The following is an 18,798-nucleotide window of genomic DNA, read 5'->3' as shown; positions in this document are numbered from 1 at the left end:
AGCTCTTGATGAAAAGAGGCTGGAAGCTCAACAAAGCCTTGAATGTTATCAAGCTCGCTTGTCTCGGTCTTTTAACAAAAGGGTGCGCCTTAAATCTTTCCAAGTGGGTGACCAAGTTCTTGTAGTCAAAAGGCCTATTATTACCTCTCGTCGATCTGGGGGAAAATTCTCTGCTAAGTGGGATGGACCAGATATTGTACAAGAGGTGTACTCAAGTGACACTTGCAAGATAGTTGACTCAGAAAGTTTGCGGATTGGCCCCATCAATGGGAAATTTATGAAGAGATACTATCCTTAAAGAAAACAAATACGCTCCTTAACGCATGAGCATAAATTGCATGTTACTCCTAGCCCGCAAGAGTATAAACTGTGCACGATCAAAAAAAGAAGAGTCCGCTAGGTTGAAAACCTCGAAAGAGGCGGCTTAGGCAAAACTCTGATAGGTTGAAAACCTCGAAAGAGGCAGCCTAGGAAAAAGTTAAGACACAAAAAAAAGAAGAAAAAAACACCTATTTCGAACTACGGAATGACTTGATCCTCTTCACCGAGGTACGTAGGCAGCTTAGAGTTTCATTCTAAGTTCAGTCATATGAGTTCAAAAATACATATTACCTAAGGCATTATTCAAATGAGGTACGATGGAATATAATTCACTTGATTGACACTTGAAAATTAGGTGTACATGTATTCTTTCGTTGAAATCTCTATCTTATCTTGATGGCTCAATGGGGGAAAGCCCTCCATGTCAAATTGAGGTCTTTGATGGATTGATTGTAGTTTCTTTAATAAAAGGCTAAATATTCAAGTTGAAGGCTCCAATTCTAAGTCAAGTTGATTTTGTCAAGTCTATTACAACATCAATTTAAAGTATTCAAGCCCTCTAGGTCTTAATGTTGTAATTTTCAAGTCCGCCAAGTCTTCAAATCCATAAAGTATTAAAAAAACTCACTTGTTATAAATTGCATAATGACTTAATCCTCTTCACCGAGATTGGTACCTTCGAGACAATTATAGTCTTTAGCAGGCTGCAAAGTTTTCAAGGTCGTCATGTCTTTGAGCTGAATTCTTCAAATTTGCTAAGTCGTCAAGTTGAATTCTTCATATTTTCTATATGAAGTATTTGAAGTCTCTAGCATGCTAAATTTTCAAGTTGAAGTTGAGTTAAATTCTTCTGATCCGCTAAGTCTTCAACTATCCAAGTCTGGCACGTCTCCAAGTTGAATTCTTCAAAGTGGCTACATCTTCAAGTTTAACTCTTATATTTTAACATTCAAGTTGAATTCTTAAAATATACCTAAATCTTCGAGTTGAAGTCATCAAGTCCACCAAGTCTTCTGAGTTTTTCAAATCTGCTAAGTGATGATGAGACCTTTGAATTCGACATATCTTCAAGTTAAAATCTTCAATTTTGGGAAGTCCACAAACTGAGTTAAGGTCTTCAAATTCACCAAATCAAGTTGACGCATTCGAATTTGCCAAAAGTTGAAGTCTTCAATTCTGCAAAATTTTTAAGTTGAAGTCTCTAAATCTACTAAGTCTTCCAGTAGAAGCCTTCAAGTCTGTCATGTCTTCAAGTTGAAATCTGCAAGTTAAATTCTTCCAAGCACCAAGTCTTCAACTGAAAGCCAATAAGAAGCCCCCATAATAGTCTTGAAATCTTCAAATTGATATGGCCTTCAATTCTTTAGTTGGAAGCTTCAGCATATCTCCAAGTAAAAAAAAATTCATTCAACTGTGAGGTTATCTTTACTAAAGTGGTATCTTTGGAAGTAATTTCTTCTTCTACCTGCAAAAAAAAAAAGGGAAGGAGAAACATATCTATATAAAGGATATTATAAAATTACCTATGAAGATTGAAATTGAAGAGATATTCTTGGTGGTCAGTTTTTTTTCATGCTTCATACAATCTCTAATACTTGCATCTCGAAATGAGGACGAGTTTTCGTTCATTTGCACCAAAAGGTCAAATCTTTTTGGCGGTAAAGTAAATCTGCAAGTTAGACTCTATAAATTATCTTCGGTGGTCTTCGCCTTGGACAAAATATAATCTTCAGCTTAGATGGTGTAATGGTTTTAGCCTCGGACAAAGTAAAGTCTTCAGCTTAGATGGTTGTCTTTGCCTTTGCAGAATATAGTCTTCAGCTTAGCCGGTATAATATACCTTGCCTCTTATGAAGTAAAGTCTTTGGCTCAGACGGTGTAATGGTCTTCACCTCAGACAAAGTAAAATCTTTGGCTCAGACGGTGTAATAGTCTTCACCTCAGATAAAGAAAATCTCTGGCTTAGATGGTGTAATGATCTTCACCTTAGAGAAAAATAAAAAAATCTTTGGCTCAGACGGTGTAATAGTCTTCACCTCAGATAAAGTAAAATCTTTGGCTCAGACTGTGTAATGGTCTTTGCTTCGGATGAAGTAAAGTTTTCAGCTTAGACATTGTAATAATTTCCGCTTCAAATAAAATAAAGTCCTTAGCTCAGACGGTGTAATGGTCTTCGCTTCAGACAAAGTAAAATCTTTGGCTCAGACTGTGTAATGGTCTTTGCTTTGGATGAAGTAAAGTTTTCAGCTTAGACAGTGTAATAATTTTCGCTTCAAATAAAATGAAGTCCTTAGCTCAGACGGTCTAATGGTCTTCGCTTCAGACAAAGTAAAATCTTTGGCTCAGACTGTGTAATGGTCTTTGCTTCGGATGAAGTAAAGTTTTCAGCTTAGATGGTGTAATTATTTTCACTTCAAATAAAATGAAGTCTTTAGCTCAGATGGTGTAATGGTCTTCGCTTCAGACAATAAATCTTTGGCTTAGATGGTGTAATGATCTTTGCCTAAGATAAAGAAAAATCTTTGGCTTAGACTGTGTAATGGTCTATGCCTCAGATAAAAGGAAGTTAAATCTTCAAACAAGATGAAGTCATTAGCTTAGACGGTATAATGGTCTTCGCTTCAAATAAAATGAAGTCTTTAGCTCAGACGATATAATGTTCTTCGCTTCAGACAAAATAAATCTTTGGCTCAGACAAATTAATGATCTTTGCCTCAGATAAAAGTAAAATCTTCTATTTGAGATGGTGTAAAGCCTTATCCTTGTTCAAAGCAGTGACATTGTCTTGTATGAAGTAATATTTTTTTGCCAACATGAGCAACGTTTCAGGCAGATACTTTTCTTTGAAATCACTTCGAATTTGCTACTTTCTTGAGCACTTGATAGAAAATTTCAGGAAGAAAGTAACAATAAATATTCGAAGATATCAAGGAATTACCGAAAGAGAAAAGAGACGATCTCTTCGAGAGGACAAGAAGTCGTGCAAGTTGCTAGCCCAGACAGTGGAGATACTGTTTAACCAAAAATCTGAGTCTTTGGTCAAAGCTAAAAAGAAATTCGGGTTACTGATAATCAGGAGATAAAAATAAAATACTCTTGAGAACGATGGTAAAGAAGCAAATAGATGTATATTTCAATGAATTCTCAATAGTATCCCGTGTCCTTACAAATGATGATACTTCTCCTTTTATAGATAATTCTAAGTAAAGGAATGAAGCCTCATCTTTAATGATATAATCATGAGTAATAAATGATATTAAATAAGCCGTTATACAATCATTCCTATTAAATACCGACTTCATAACGTATCAAGTATTTAATAATGAATTTGGACTCCTTTCTGTCACCAGATCTTTGCTTTCAATGCCTTCTATCCGTTGGCTGTAGATAATTTAAATTGGTACGAGACTCGTATCTATACGTTGTCTCGTGCCTATTTAAATTCTTCTTCCCGTGGCTGTTTCCATCCGTGCCTCTTAGTCAATTGCTGCGCTTTGACCATTTAACTAATCCACGTGTCATGCCACATCATCTTTTAATATAAACTCAGTTTTTTCCCAATACAGATAGTCCCCCCACTTTCCATTTTTTTTATCAATTAAATAATTGGGAAGTGGATCTTCATGTAAAAGGAATTTTTACCGTAATTAATGCTCATGACAGTACTAACGTCTTATCAGTCTTTTCCATTTAATGTTCTGCCCATGTGTCATTTTCTAATTGATTCCACTATTCATACTCTTTTTCGAGACTTCTTCACTTTCACTATTTACGAAGTGATAGCTGCCTTTATTATAGGCTTTTCATCATTATACTTTAAAAAGTTGACGGTTCCCATTTTACACATAATTTTGTCTTCTTCACAAATCTTCAGCACATACTTCCTTCTTAACAATGTCTTCTTCAAACCCTAACCGTAAAAAAGTTCCAATTCTAGATCAGTTCCCCAACGCCCCTGTTAGACATAGAAGAGGCGTAGGAAGTAGGCTTCGAACAGGGTTAGAATCTGCGCGAGGCGGCTCCTCTGGTTCTTCTTCAAGGAGTTCTATCCCAAAAGCCCCTTCTTCTAAGAGTAGGGAAATTCTTGATCCTTCTCAAGAACCCTCAGTTGATGATATAGTTCCCGGCGATTTGTCTTTTGAAAATGACAAAACGTCTCTTCAAAAACAAATTAAAAATTTAGAAAGAGCCGATACTTACCCAACAATAGTAACCGAACTTACAATCCCCACCATAAGAAGAGATTGTAACTGGAAGGATAGTCTCCGAATGTCAATTCCTTCCCCAAATCAAAGAATTTCCTCTTTTAGAAGTGGGTATTCTTCTGTTTACACTTACCCCTTCACTTTAGGTTTCAATCCTCCGATTGACCCAGTTATTCTCGATTTTTGTCGTTTCTTTACAATTTGTTTGGCCCAAATCGGTCCATTGGTGTGGAGAACAGTGGCTTGTTTGAGATATTTATCTTCCAAGGCCAATGTCAATTTCACCTTTTCTCACCTCATTCATCTATACCATTCTAACTTAATACGCCATGGGGTTTTTACCTTAACTGCAAGGAGCAAAAAGGTTTTGGTAAATCCTGAGGATGATAAAGATCGTGGATGGTATATTCGTTACGTTGTTGTCCGTACAGTGGACTTGATTGGTGAAACAAATATTCCCTTCCCTGAGAAGTGGAATTTTGAACGTAGGTTTCCTTTTATTTACCGTACTTACTTTTGAGAATTTCAAAAGAAAATTGTTTTTTTAATCTCGTCCCTTCTTGGTTTTTTGTAGCAACCATGGGAGATGTGGAACCTATTCCCAACTTTCGTGATTGGGTAGACTCACTTTTGAAGATTGCTTCTAAGGAGCATAGAACTTGGAAATCAATTTCTTCCTTACATGGCTGGAAAGTCAAAACACACGGTATCCCCTCTTTTAAATTTTTTTTGTTTTACATGTTAAGCACTTTTTCCTCAACTTTAATCATGTATATCCATTCTTTAATCAGGATTTGGCATTAGAGGAATGACAGCTGAAGTAGCTATGGCCATTCGCATGTCTGCGAATGCTGCTCTGGATTTAGATAAGGCTCGAGCCTTGCTGCCTAAAAGAAAAGCTACAAAGGAAAGTTCTGAAGAAGAAGAGGAGGGTACCTCCCTAATTACCAGGCCAAGGGCCAGGAGACGAATAATCATTGATAATGAAATTGAAAACACTCCTGCTCGTACCTCCGCCACCGAGCCTGTTTTGATTCAATCTGATGAGGATGCTGAACCAAGGGATAATAATGAGTCACTTCAGCACCTTTTTGACAGTGGTTTCGGGAGTGGCGAGCTCGGACCTATTTTTGATGAAGCTCCTCTTTCCTCATTTGTTCCTATTTCCTCCATTCCTTTGCCAGCCGTAAGTGTTTCTTTACCAGCTTTGACAACTTCCGTTTGTTTGCCAATTTCTACCGCTCCTATATCTATTCCCTTGGCTGCTTCGACCGCACCTGCTTCCGCTCCGGTGTTGGTTTCTACATATTTTCCCTCCATTCCTTCTGCTGCTCCTCTTGCCTCTGTTCATCATACAGAGACAGGTTCTAGCAGCGGAAATATGACAATGAGAAGTGTTACTTTGGAGGTTCCTGCCAATCATAGCCTCCTGAGGAAGACCGGCAGAGCCGATGTTTGGCTCGAACCTCTAATTGGAGATATCGAGAAGAAGAAGATGGAGAGCCATAACTGCTTAACTTTGATGAATGACGTAGTTCATTCTACTTTGAAGGTATTTCTACCAACAAGTTTTTTTTTTTAAATTATCTTCAATCTCTCATTTCCATGACTTACCTCTGTAGGATAACCTTATTGGCACAAAATTAATGAGAAGAATTTCCTTACTGGAAAGAAAAGCTCGTGAGTCTGAAAAGTCTGTCCACGAGGCTGAGGAAATAGCTAGGGGAGCCCAACTTGAAGCAACCAATTGGAAGGAGCAGTTCGAAAATGCTCAAGGGACCATAGAAGAGTTGCAAGAAGATAAAAATCTCCTGGAGCAAAACCATGGTTTAACTTCTGAACTGGCAACCGTCAAAGCCTCTTCAAGCCAATTGAAAAGAGACAAAGAGCTTTTGGAATGCTCTTTGTCAGAACAATTATCCAGAGCTAGTGAAGAAGTTAGAGAGCTGAAGGCACTTTTGGCTAGAAAGGAAGAATATGCAGGAGAGTTAGTGCAAAGCTTGACTCAAGCTCAGGCTGACTTACAGACTTCTTCTGACGAGATTCATGCCTTGAAGAGTTCTCATGCTTCTCTTGAAGCTTCCCTTGATTCCCATTTAGCTGAAAATCAAATTTTAAAAAACGATCTTGCTATGTGGGAAAAGGAATATGGACTTCTAGAGGAAAATTTTAACATAGAAGTGAGTTGGGCTTTCCTGAATTCTCGTCGTGATGCTTTGACGGAAGCTGCTCAAGAAGGTTTTGACTTGCAGTCTGAACTGGCCAAAGTCATAGATACCATCGAGAAAAGCCAACAGTCTACTGATACTCCTTCTCCTGCCCTTGAAGTTCCTGGAACAGAAGAACTTTTAAATGAGGAACTGATACTCCTTCTCCTGCCCTTGAAGTTCCTGAAAATGTTGCTATTCCAGCTTCAGAGGGTGAAACTTCTACAACCCAGTCTGTGGAAGTTGAAGCTTCCGTGACAACCCCCTCAATTGAATGATGGTTTTATCCCTTAGTTTTTTTAAAGGATTTTTTGGTGAAAGTCCCCAGTTATCATAATGGGGCACTTGTATAAACTTTTATTGACTAAGTTTCTACTTAGTCTTTTTAATTATATCAAGAAGTTTTGTTAGTACTTCAATGTGTTCTACTCTTGCCTTTTCCTTACTTATTTAGGACTTATAGAATAGTTTAGCATTTTTATCCTTTGAAAATGCTTTATGATTCTTCCCATGACTTATTGACATGAGGCTTATAAAAGAGGGCCCTTTTATTTTATCCACACTTAATGAAGAAGACGTCTCAACTTCATAATGGTGTAAATATACGATGAAAGTAATATGAAAACACACGTTTTGTATGAAACAACTTTGGCAAGTTTTCATTCATAAACTTTTAACAAGTGTTTGACTGCTACATGTATTACAATACATCTACAACTTTTCTCGTAACTGTTTTTCTTGTAACAGATTTGTAAATAACATAAAATAAACAAGGTTTTTCTTCATAACCTGTTTCAGTACATAGTCATGACCCTATCTTTACATGTTAAGAAGGGTTTGAGAGGTGACTTTGTTTATGAGTTTGAGAGATGACTCTGTTGTTCTCATGAATGCTGAAGACTTCGTAACTTTTTCTCAACACTTGCTTCTTTGTGGCCGATTTTTGTTCGATACTCGTATCTGTTTCTCTGCACCTATCTGTGTATAATATGTAGTCCCCCAAGTGTTTGAGCGGTGAAGTATGAAGCCTCGAGCACTTGTTTATTTCTTTTACTTTGGCCCTTTTCCTGAAACAGAAAGATATACGGGACTCGACGGTGCGATTATAGATGAAGACTGCCTAACTCGTGTGTATTTCCATCAGATTAATTGTAACCCTGGGCTAGGAATTTAAGAATACTCCATTTTGCCTTGCAGGTTGTGACTCATCATTTGGCACGAGTTAGGATATTTTGCCTAGCATCTAAAATCGTTAGTAAAATATTAATAAACCAAGAGAGAAATTTTAACATGATGATACCTGACCGTAGGTACTTTCTTAAAAGTAATATCTTTTTAAGTGGACAGCATTCCAATGTGAGGGTAAAACTTTACCATCCATTGTTTCCAACTGGTATGCTCCTTTTCCCGCAATGCCACGGACTTTGTATGATCCTTCCCATGTTGGACTTAACTTTCCTGAGTTAACAGCTTTTGCAGATTGGAACACCTTTTTAAGCACGAAGTCCCCAATTTTGAAAAATCTGAGGCGTGCTTTCCTGTTGTAATATCGTTCTATTACTTGCTTTTGTGCTGCCATCCTTATCAAAGCAGCCTCTCTTCTTCCTTCAAGTAAATCTAGGCTAACCCGCATCTCCTCATTATTGGATTCCTCCGTTGCCTGATCGTACCATGTGCTTGGCTCACCTATTTCAACTGGTATTAAGGCTTCCGTACCATAAACCATCGAAAATGGTGTTTCTCCAGTGCCTGTTTTGGTCGTTGTACGATAAGCCCATAGTACTCCGGGTAACACCTCAGGCCAATTACCTTTTGAATCTTGTAACCTCTTTTTCAAGTTATTGATAATAACTTTGTTAGTTGATTCCGCTTGTCCATTCCCCACTGGATGATATGGCGTAGATGTTATTCTTTTGATCTGCCAACTTCGAAGAAATTCTGTAACTTGTGCTCCAATGAATTGTGGTCCATTGTCACATACGATCTCCTTTGGTACTCCAAAGCGGCATATTATATATTTCGCCATATGAAGTCTTTAACTTCTTTTTCTCGTACCTGTTTAAATGCCCCTGCTTCTACCCATTTAGTGAAATAATCTGTAAGTACAAGTAGAAATTTTACCTGACCTTTTGCTTGTGGAAGTGGACCTACGATATCCATTCCCCATTTCATAAAGGGCCAAGGGGCTAAAACAGGATGTAGTAACTCAGCTGGTCTGTGCATATTATTGCCGTACCTTTGACATTTATCACATTTGGACACGAAACTGGTTGCCTCTTCTTCCATCTTAGGCCAATAATATCCTGTGCGAATTAACGTTCTTACCAGTGACCGTCCTCCTGCGTGATTCCCACAATGTCCTTCATGTACTTCTCTCATGACATATTCGGTTTGAGAGGGACCGAGACACCTTGCTAGTGGTCCGCCGAACATCTTTCGATAAAGATTACCTTGATATAAACAATATCGTGCAGCTTTTTTGCGAAGTGCGTAAGCCTTTCCTTTGTCATTAGGCACGGTTCCGTGCTGTAAAAAGGCAACAATTTCATTTCTCCAATCCCATGTTAGATGATTAAAATTTACCGCGTTCTTGTCAGGTTCAAGAACAGAATGAAATAGATGTATGACTGAAGCATCTATATTGTTTGCCACGTCTGCTACGGATGCAAGGTTTGCTAAAGCATCTGCCTCTACATTCTCATCTCTTGGGACCTGCATTACTTTCCAAGTTTGGAATTGCTTTATTAACTCCTGTACCTTTGCAAAGTATTCTTGCATTCGTGACTCTCTGGCTGTGTAAGTCCCCAGCATCTGATTAACCACGAGTTGAGAATCACTCTTGATTATAATCTGTGTTATGCCGAGTTCTCGTGCCAATTCTAAACCTGCAATTACAGCCTCATACTCTGCTTCATTGTTAGTTATAGAATGACATTTTATAGCCTGTCTAATGGTCTCACCCGCAGGTGGTACGAGGACTATTCCTAAGCCTGCCCCTTTTACATTAGATGAACCGTCAGTGTATAAAACCCAAGTCCCCGGGTTCGCACCATTAAAAACTAATAATTCTTTTTCTGCTTCTAAATGCATCCCCTGGCTAAAATCAGCCACGAAATCAGCTAGTACTTGAGACTTTATAGCGGTCCTGGGTTGATAAATAACTTCATATTCACTTAGTTCTATAGCCCATTTTGCTAATCTTCCTGAAAGTTCGTGTTTATGCAAAATATTTCGAAGCGGAAAAGCAGTAACTACAACAATGGGATGACATTGAAAATAAGGTCTTAACTTTCTAGATGCCATGACCAAAGCTAATGCTAATTTTTCTAGCTGTGGGTATCGTGTCTCAGCTTCCAATAAGGACTTACTTACGTAATAAATAGGAGATTGTTTACCTTGGTCCTCGCGGACTAAAACAACACTTACCGCGACTTCAGATACGGCCAGATAAATGAGAAGTTTTTCCCCTACCTTCGGTTTTGCCAACAACGGTGGTTTTGACAAATAAGCTTTCAAATTTCTAAGGGCTTGCTGACAATCTTCATTCCACTCAAAATGATCTTGCTTTTTAAGTGCAGAGAAAAACTTAAAACACCTTTCTGAGGATTTGGAAATAAATCTCCCCAAAGCTGCAATTCTTCCCGTTAATCGTTGTGCTTTCTTTTTATTAGTAAGGATATCCGGGATTTCTTCTATTGATTTGATCTGAGAAGGATTCACTTCAATACCACGGTTAGAAACAAGAAAACCCAAAAACTTACCTGATGCAACTCCAAATGCACATTTTTCTGGGTTGAGTTTCATATTAAATTTTCGCAAAATTTCAAAAGTAATAGATAGATGAGAAATATGATCATGAGATTGCTGGGTTTTGACGAGCATATCGTCTATATATACCTCCATTGTTTTCCCTAAATGTTCTTGGAACATTTTGGTGACCAACCTTTGATAGGTTGCCCCAGCATTTTTGAGACCAAAGGGCATTACTTTATAACAATAAGTCCCCCTGTCTGTGATGAAAGAAGTTTTTTCTTCATTACCAGGATCCATTTTGATTTGATTATATCCTGAGTATGCATCTAAAAAACTTAAAAGTTCATGACCTGCGGTCGCATCAATTAGTTGGTCTATATGTGGTAAGGGAAAGGAATCTTTTGGACAGGCTTTATTTAAATCAGTATAATCTACACAAACACGCCACTTACCATTTTTCTTGGGTACAACCACCGTGTTAGCTAACCAAGTAGGATATTTTACCTCACGGATTGATCCGATTTTTAATAATTTTTGGACTTCATCCTGAATCACCTGGTTCTTGAAAGCACCTTGTTTCCGTTTCTTTTGCTTTATTGGTGTGAAAGAAGGGTCCTCGTTGAGTTTGTGAGTCATCACATTTGGTGGTATCCCTGTCATATCAGCGTGGGACCAAGCAAAGCAATCTAAGTTAGCTTTTAAAAATTCGATTATCATACCTCGCATGTTCGTGTTTAAATTAGCCCCGATATAAACCTTCCGTTCAGGCCGTTGATCAAATAACATTACTGCATCAAGCTCTTCAATCATCGTTTTGATGCTTTCATTCTCTTCAGGTTCTTGAATTGTGTCAGGCCTTGAGTCCAAATCTGTTTTCTCTTGTTCAGTTGAAGTTTGATCTTTTTTACCTTCAATTGTTTCCTGTAATTGCTATTTTGCTTTATTTATGGCGCTCGTACTTGTTACAGCGTTGACACTTCTAGCCATCTGCTGATCCCCACGAATTTGACAAATTCCCCATGGTGATGGGAATTTGATAACTTGATGCAGGGTTGATGGGACAACATCCATATCGTGTATCCATGGCCTTCCCATGATCATATTGTAGGCCATTTCCATATCAACTACCTGAAATTTAGTTTCCTTCACAACACCCATAGCAAAAGTTGTTAGTATTACCTCACCTTTTGTTACTACACTTGAATTGTCGAAGCCTGACAAGGTGTGCGCCTTGGGTAACATTTTGTCTTCAGCTTGCATTTCCCGCAGTACCCTTAGTAATATAATATTTACAGAACTTCCTGGATCAATCAAAACTCGTTTTACATTAGTATCATGTACAAGTAAAGATATTACCAGTGCATCATTATGTGGAGTTGTCACTCCTTCGGTATCTGCGTCATCGAACGAAATGCTTTCATTGTCAAGGACCTGCCGCACCCGTTTCCCGTGTGTAATCGTTACCTTAGAAACCTTGTTGGAAGCTATGTAAGTTATGCCATGAATATCTTCTCCCCCGCTTATGACATTCACTGTCCTCTTGGGTGAAGGAGGTTGTGGTGGTTCTTATCTGTTTTTCATATAAGTTTGTTTTCCTTTCTCACTAAATAACTCAGTGAGGTATCCTTGCTTCAATAAATGATCTACTTCACTCTGCAGGAATCTGCATTCTGAAGTTTTGTGCCCGTGATCATTGTGAAATTCGCACCAATGATCCGGATTGCGTCTACTTGGATTTGACCGCATCTCTTTCGGCCACCGTACCTTATCTCCCATGCTTCTTAAAACAGCTACGAGCTCGGAGGTAGAGACGTTAAAATTATATCCACCGAATCGTGCCTTTAAACTCCTGTCATCATCACGTGATTCTTGTCTGTTCCGATCATTCCTGAACTTTGAAGAAGAGCCAGAATCCCGGTTCCTTGACTTTTAATCGTATTGCTGGTTATCTTGCTTCGACCGTGGGTCCTTTCCTGCGGGTCCCATATATGGATCGTACCTGTTTTTACCTGATCTTTTTTCGGAATCTGACCTTCGGGTACTGCCCCTTTCTTCATGATGGAGCTTAGGTACGGTATCTTCTTCGATTCGCAGCTTCGTGCTATACCTGTTGTAAACATCATTCCATGTGGTTGCAGGAAATTCTCGAAGACTTTCTTTGAGTCGTCTCGTGGCTTCAGAACTTTTGTCATTTAAATTACTTGCAAAAGCTATAGCAGCCCAATTGTCAGGCACACGAGGTAGAGTCATTCTTTCACGCTGGAATCTATCAACGAAGTTTCTAAGCAACTCCGAATCCCCTTGTTTGATTTTGAAAATATCTTCCATCCTTTTCTCAACCTTTTGTGCTCCCGAATGTGCTTTAATAAAAGAATCTGCAAGCTCAGCAAAAGAATTAATAGAATTTTCAGATAAAAGAGAATACCAGGTTAATGCACCCTTGGTGAGTGTTTCTCCAAATTTCTTGACCAATACTGATTCAATTTCTTGTTTGGTCAGGTCGTTGCCTTTCACGCCGGTTGTAAATGCAGTCACGTGGGTCTGTAGTACCATCATATTTCGAGATGTCAGGCATTTTGAATTTTTTCGGAATTGGAAGGGGAGCAGCACTAGGCTTCCATGGTTGTTGTGAATATTTGTCCATGTCTACTCCTTTTATTACAGGTGGAACTCCAGGGATTTGTTCTATTCGCTCATTTTGTTCCTTCAGCTGTTTCTGCAAGGTTAGTACTAAATTTTGCAAATATGAATTATTTAAATTACCTGGTCCCCCTTCTTGTGGTTCACTGGGGGTTGCTCCGTTTCCAGAATTATCAAGACCAGAACGGGGGTTCTCCAATGTATTATTATTAGGAGTTGGTGTAGGTGGCGCAGCAGGCAATCGACTAACAAGTGCCTGAAGAGCTTTGCCGACTTGTGCATCGATTAGCTTTTGCAAAGCTTCAGTTGTAACTCCTTCAAAATGTTCAGATTGCTCTTGTTGATCAGCACGGGATTCAGTAACAGGAGTGCCTTCACGAGATTGACGTGGTGAATTTAAAGGAGAGGGAACCACGATATCTTGATTTTGATGTATTTGATTCTCATGGTTTCCCAATGTGTTGTTACTGTTGTTGTCGGCGTTATTGTTTGACATGGTGACGATAATAGATAAGATATAGCTTAAAAGGAAAGATTATCAGATTCCCGGTAACAGAACCAATTTGTTTAACCAAAAATCTGAGTCTTTGGTCAAAGTTAAAAAGAAATTCGGGTTACTGATAATCAGGAGATAAAAATAAAATAGTCTTGAGAACGATGGTAAAGAAGCAAATAGATGTATATTTCAATGAATTCTCAATAGTATCTCGTGTCCTTACAAATGATGATACTTCTTCCTTTTATAGATAATTCTAAGTAAATGAATGAAGCCTCAGCTTTAATGATATAATCATGAGTAATAAATGATATTAAATAAGCCGTTATACAATCATTCCTATTAAATACCGACTTCATAACGTATCAAGTATTTAATAATGAATTTGGACTCCTTTCTGTCACCAGATCTTTGCTTTCAATGCCTTCTATCCGTTGGCTGTAGATAATTTAAATTGGTACGAGACTCGTATCTATACGTCGTCTCGTGCCTATTTAAATTCTTCTTCCCGTGGCTGTTTCCATCCGTGCCTCTTAGTCAATTGCTGCGTTTTGACCATTTAACTAATTCACGTGTCATGCCACATCATCTTTTAATATAAACTCAGTTTTTTCCCAATACAGATACTGCAAATTATTCATGAAACTAAAATTGTTGGACTGAAGCATATTAAATAAAGTAATATTACAGAATGCTCCTACAAGTGCCAAAAAAGAAAACAATAATAATAACAACTAACAAGTTTCAGCCTTTGTCCTCATACATGTATGGTTGGAGTACCTAAGTACTGTTTGTACTAATTCTATCATAAGTTGGGAAGCAAATACACAGAATAATTGATGCATCCGACATGAAACATTAGTTTTGATCTTGTTAAAACCTATATCACTATTCACTGGTACATTATGGAGAAAGGGTTCTCATAAAAGATTTCCTCATAAACTTTGCAGCAAAGCACTCCATGTGACAAAGGTAACAACAATGAGTTGTCTTCTACGTACTTTTTCTCTTACAAGTGAATACAAATTTCATACAAAGAGGTTTGTAAAGTACAAAAGTAAAAAGGTTATCATTGTATTAATGTACTTGTTCTCTATTTAAAAAGAAAGAAAGTTGGCATGTACCTATTGTACTATTTAAAAAACAAAGTGTCTTGAAACAAAGTTTATGATAGAAAACTCAAGAATGTCTTCACTTATGGGAAGAAAGGAACTTGGTTTTACAAAACACAAGCTTACCATGACAGCGTAAACTTGGCATAAATTTTTCTTTCTTACTCCGCATAAAACTGGTTGAATTCAAATGAAACACTTTGAAAGTTTATTATTTTTCCGAAAAATGTAAAAAAGACAATAGCTGAAATTATAGCATATTCAAATCCAGATCAAGGAACAGTTGCATTATATATAAACATTGGCCTCGACATCGAGATGGGGTAAAATGACACAATTAGGCGGCCATGTTTGGCAAAATAGACAGCAGGAAATTCTGTTGTTTCTCACACTTGGCATTTAAATTACATTTAGCCTCTCAGCAAGTGTGAACATTTAGTTTCTCACACTTGACAATTAAGTTCCTTGGCATGTACCTATTGTACTATTTAAAAACAAAGTGTCTTGAAACAAAGTTTATGATAGAAAACTCAAGAATGCCTTCACGTATGGGAAAAAGTGAATAGTACCAAAACAAAAGACATTGTACTTGATATTTCACATATGAAAAGAGAAATTTGTGACGACCCGGCCAGTCGTTTCATGAGTTATCGCTCCGTTTCCCATATTTTCTGCTTCTTATTGCTTTGTCTATCGGTTCTAGATGTGATCAGGTTGGTTGACTCGGGTTCGAAAAAGATTTGGTAAGGTTTGAGACACTTAGTCTTTTTTGAGGAAGCTTAAGTTGGAAAAAAGTCAACCGGATGTTGGCTTATGTGTTAGATGACTCGGATGTGAGTTCCGAGGGTTCGGATAGCTTCGGAAGGTGATTTGGGACTTAGGAGCGTGATCGGAATGAGTTTTGGAGGTCCGGAGTAGATTTAGGCTTGAATTGACGAAAATGGATTTTTGGCGTTTCCCGATTGATAGGTGAGATTTTGATATAGGGGTCGGAATAGAATTTCGAGAGTTGCAGCAGTTCCGTTGTGTCATTTGGGATGTGTGTGCAAAATTTCAGGTCATTCGGACGTGGTTTGGTTAAGTTTTTGATCAAAAGCGTAATTCGGAAGAATTTGAAAACTTAGGCTTGAATCCGATGTTGTTTGAGGTGTTTTGATGATTGTTATAAGTTTGAATAAGGTTATGGGATATGTTTGTACTTTTGGTTGAGGTTCCGGGGGCCTCGGGGTGCTTTCGGATGGTTGACGGCGAGTTTGGAATTTTTGTAAAAGCTGCAAATTTTCTGCTTCTGGTATTTCTACACTTGCGGATTGGGCACCGCAGGTGAAATGCCGCAGATGTGAGGGGGAAGGCCGCAGAAGCGGAAGAAAGTGAGGGAGGCAGAAACCGCAGAAGCGGTTGGTGAACCGCACCTGCGATGGCGCAGGTGCGGCTGGTGCATCGCAGATGCGGAAAGCTGGAGGATAAGTGAAAATCGCAGAAGAGGCTATTGGACCGCAAAAACGGTATCGTAGAAGCGAAAATTTGGCCGCAGATGCGAAAATTCATGGACCAGAACATATAAATTATTATCTTCGTGATTTTTGAGCTATTCCACCATTTTTAAGTCGGCTTCGGAGCTTTTTGGATGATTTTGAAGAAGGATTTCAAGGGAACTTCATTGAGGTAAGGATTTCGGACCTAAAATTCATTTCTATGGTATTATTTCACGGATTAGGCTTGTAATTAATGGAATTTAAGGATCAAAGTTTGGGGAAACTAGGGCTTGGAAACTTAAACCTTTGATTGAGGATTTGAAGGACCATTTGAGGTCGGATTTCAGAACTTTTGATATGTATGAACTCGTGGGGAGATAAGGAATCTATTGATGTAAAAATTATCGAATTCCGAGGCGTGGTCCCGGAGGTCGAGTTTTGGTAATTTCGGGATTTATGTTGTAAATTGATTATTTTCGCTTGGGCTTTGTTTCCTTAGCATATTTTGACACCGTAATTCTGATTTTGGATAGATTCAACGCGAGTGGAGGCCGATTCGAGGGGCAAAGGCATCGCGGACTAGAGTTTGGACCACATTGAGGTGAGTAATGATTGTAAATGATGTCCTGAGGGTATGACACCCCGGATTGCACATCGTTGTGCTATATTGAGGTGACGCACACGCTTGATGACGAGCGTGGGGTCGTGCACTATTGGGGATTGTGACTTAGTCCGTCCCGAATGGCTATTATTACCACGTATTTGACTGAAATCTATTTGTGAACATCATGCTTTTGGCTGAATGCCATATTTGGGCCTCGTGCCAACTATTTGAACCTTTAGGGGATTTTATTGATATTTTTCCACATTTTTGACTTTATACTTGAACTCAGTGATGCTATATTCTACTGTTTTTCATAACTCAGTCATATTTACTCTGCTTTAACACTTAAATGATGTTTTAAATGATATTTTGGGCTGATCATTACGTTTTACTGTTGCCCGAATGGCTGTGAGGTTTTGACTGAGTAAGGCCGATGGCCTATGTTGTGAGGAAACACTTATTAGGATATGAGGCCGAGGGCCTGAGATTTATACGCCACGAAATGACTTGTTGATATGAGGCTAAGAACCTAATGATGATGCCACGAGATGACTTGATATTATACAAAATTGAACTTGACATTGTTGTTGATATGGATTTAGGGTCGTGACAAAATTGAATAGTACAAATAAATGCCATGGAACTTGACATTGAAAATGACATAAAGCAAAAAGTTGTCATGTAAAGGGACATTCCAACAGTGAATCTACAAGTAAAAAAAATTGCTCACAAAAGAAAGCAAACATATGGAAACTACTACTACCCCAACAGTGAGAAGACCAAACAAATTACCTGCTTTGGCTTTCTCTCGAAGCTTGTGTATTGATTTCTTCAGAGAATGAAGTATCTCGAAGCTTGTGTATTGATTTCTTCAGAGAATGAAGTATGACCTAATGAATCCACAGTGCTCCTTTTATAGGTGTAAGAGTAAGGCACAACACCAAGTCTACTTTTCTCAGTTGAACTCCAAATTAAGTTCAACTCCGAATTCCGTGAAATCAGGCCGTGGATCTATTTTAAAGCATATCTTTGGAAAAGTCTAATCAGGATAGAACTATTACATAATCTCTTGTAATTAAGTATCCGATTGATTTGAGTGCAGCTCCAAATCTATATTATATTAAAAGGAAAGTAGTATGCATTGTGGTTAAGTCAAATAGCAAGCTAAAATGAAGTCACTTGACAATTTTAAGACAATATTAATAATTAGAAATTATATATAGAAACATAATTAATGAAGGTAGTTTAATGAATTTTATACATAATCTAAATAGATCTAGACAAATCTAATCTATATATCTATATTTAAATTTATATGTATATTTATATCAATATCTATATCTATATCTATACATTTGATCCACTCATAGATTTTCTTCTATGTTAGCTAGAAATATGGAGGTGAAAAATTAATTAAAAACTAATATATATATATATATATATATAAAGACGTAAATTAAGATAACCTATGACTATTTATACTTTGGAGTAAGTTAAAATATAAAATAAAACTAAAGATTACTTAAGATATTAAAGATTTATTGAGTTTAAAAACTAAATAAATTCAAGCAACAAAATAAGACCTTACATAAAGTATAAAAATTAATTATAAGGTAAGAGAAAAATTAAATAATCAGCAAAAGATATTTTAATAACAAGAAAAATAAATTCATATTAATATTGATAAATCGTGCAAACAAATATTTTATACGTAAATATTACTATAACATTTAGATATAATGTGTTCAAACAATTAAGAAAATATTTTTCTATGATTAATATTTGAATTGAGTTTAGTTAGTTTAAGTTTGAAAGCATACCATAATTTTTTGAAAATATGGTCCAATTAAGAAAATAGAATGATAAAAATTATTTGAATTTGAGATGAGAAAGTATATACTTTTAATTTTTATCTATATTATATAAGAATGAGTGTGGTAAAAATAGATATTAAATTCAAACAAGCTAATAAAAATTTACATGAC

Source organism: Nicotiana sylvestris, chromosome 4, assembly GCF_000393655.2.
Source record: "Nicotiana sylvestris chromosome 4, ASM39365v2, whole genome shotgun sequence".
Classification (NCBI taxonomy): Eukaryota; Viridiplantae; Streptophyta; class Magnoliopsida; order Solanales; family Solanaceae; genus Nicotiana; species Nicotiana sylvestris.
The sequence above is the reverse complement of the archived record's forward strand: the minus strand, read 5'-3'. Positions refer to the sequence as shown.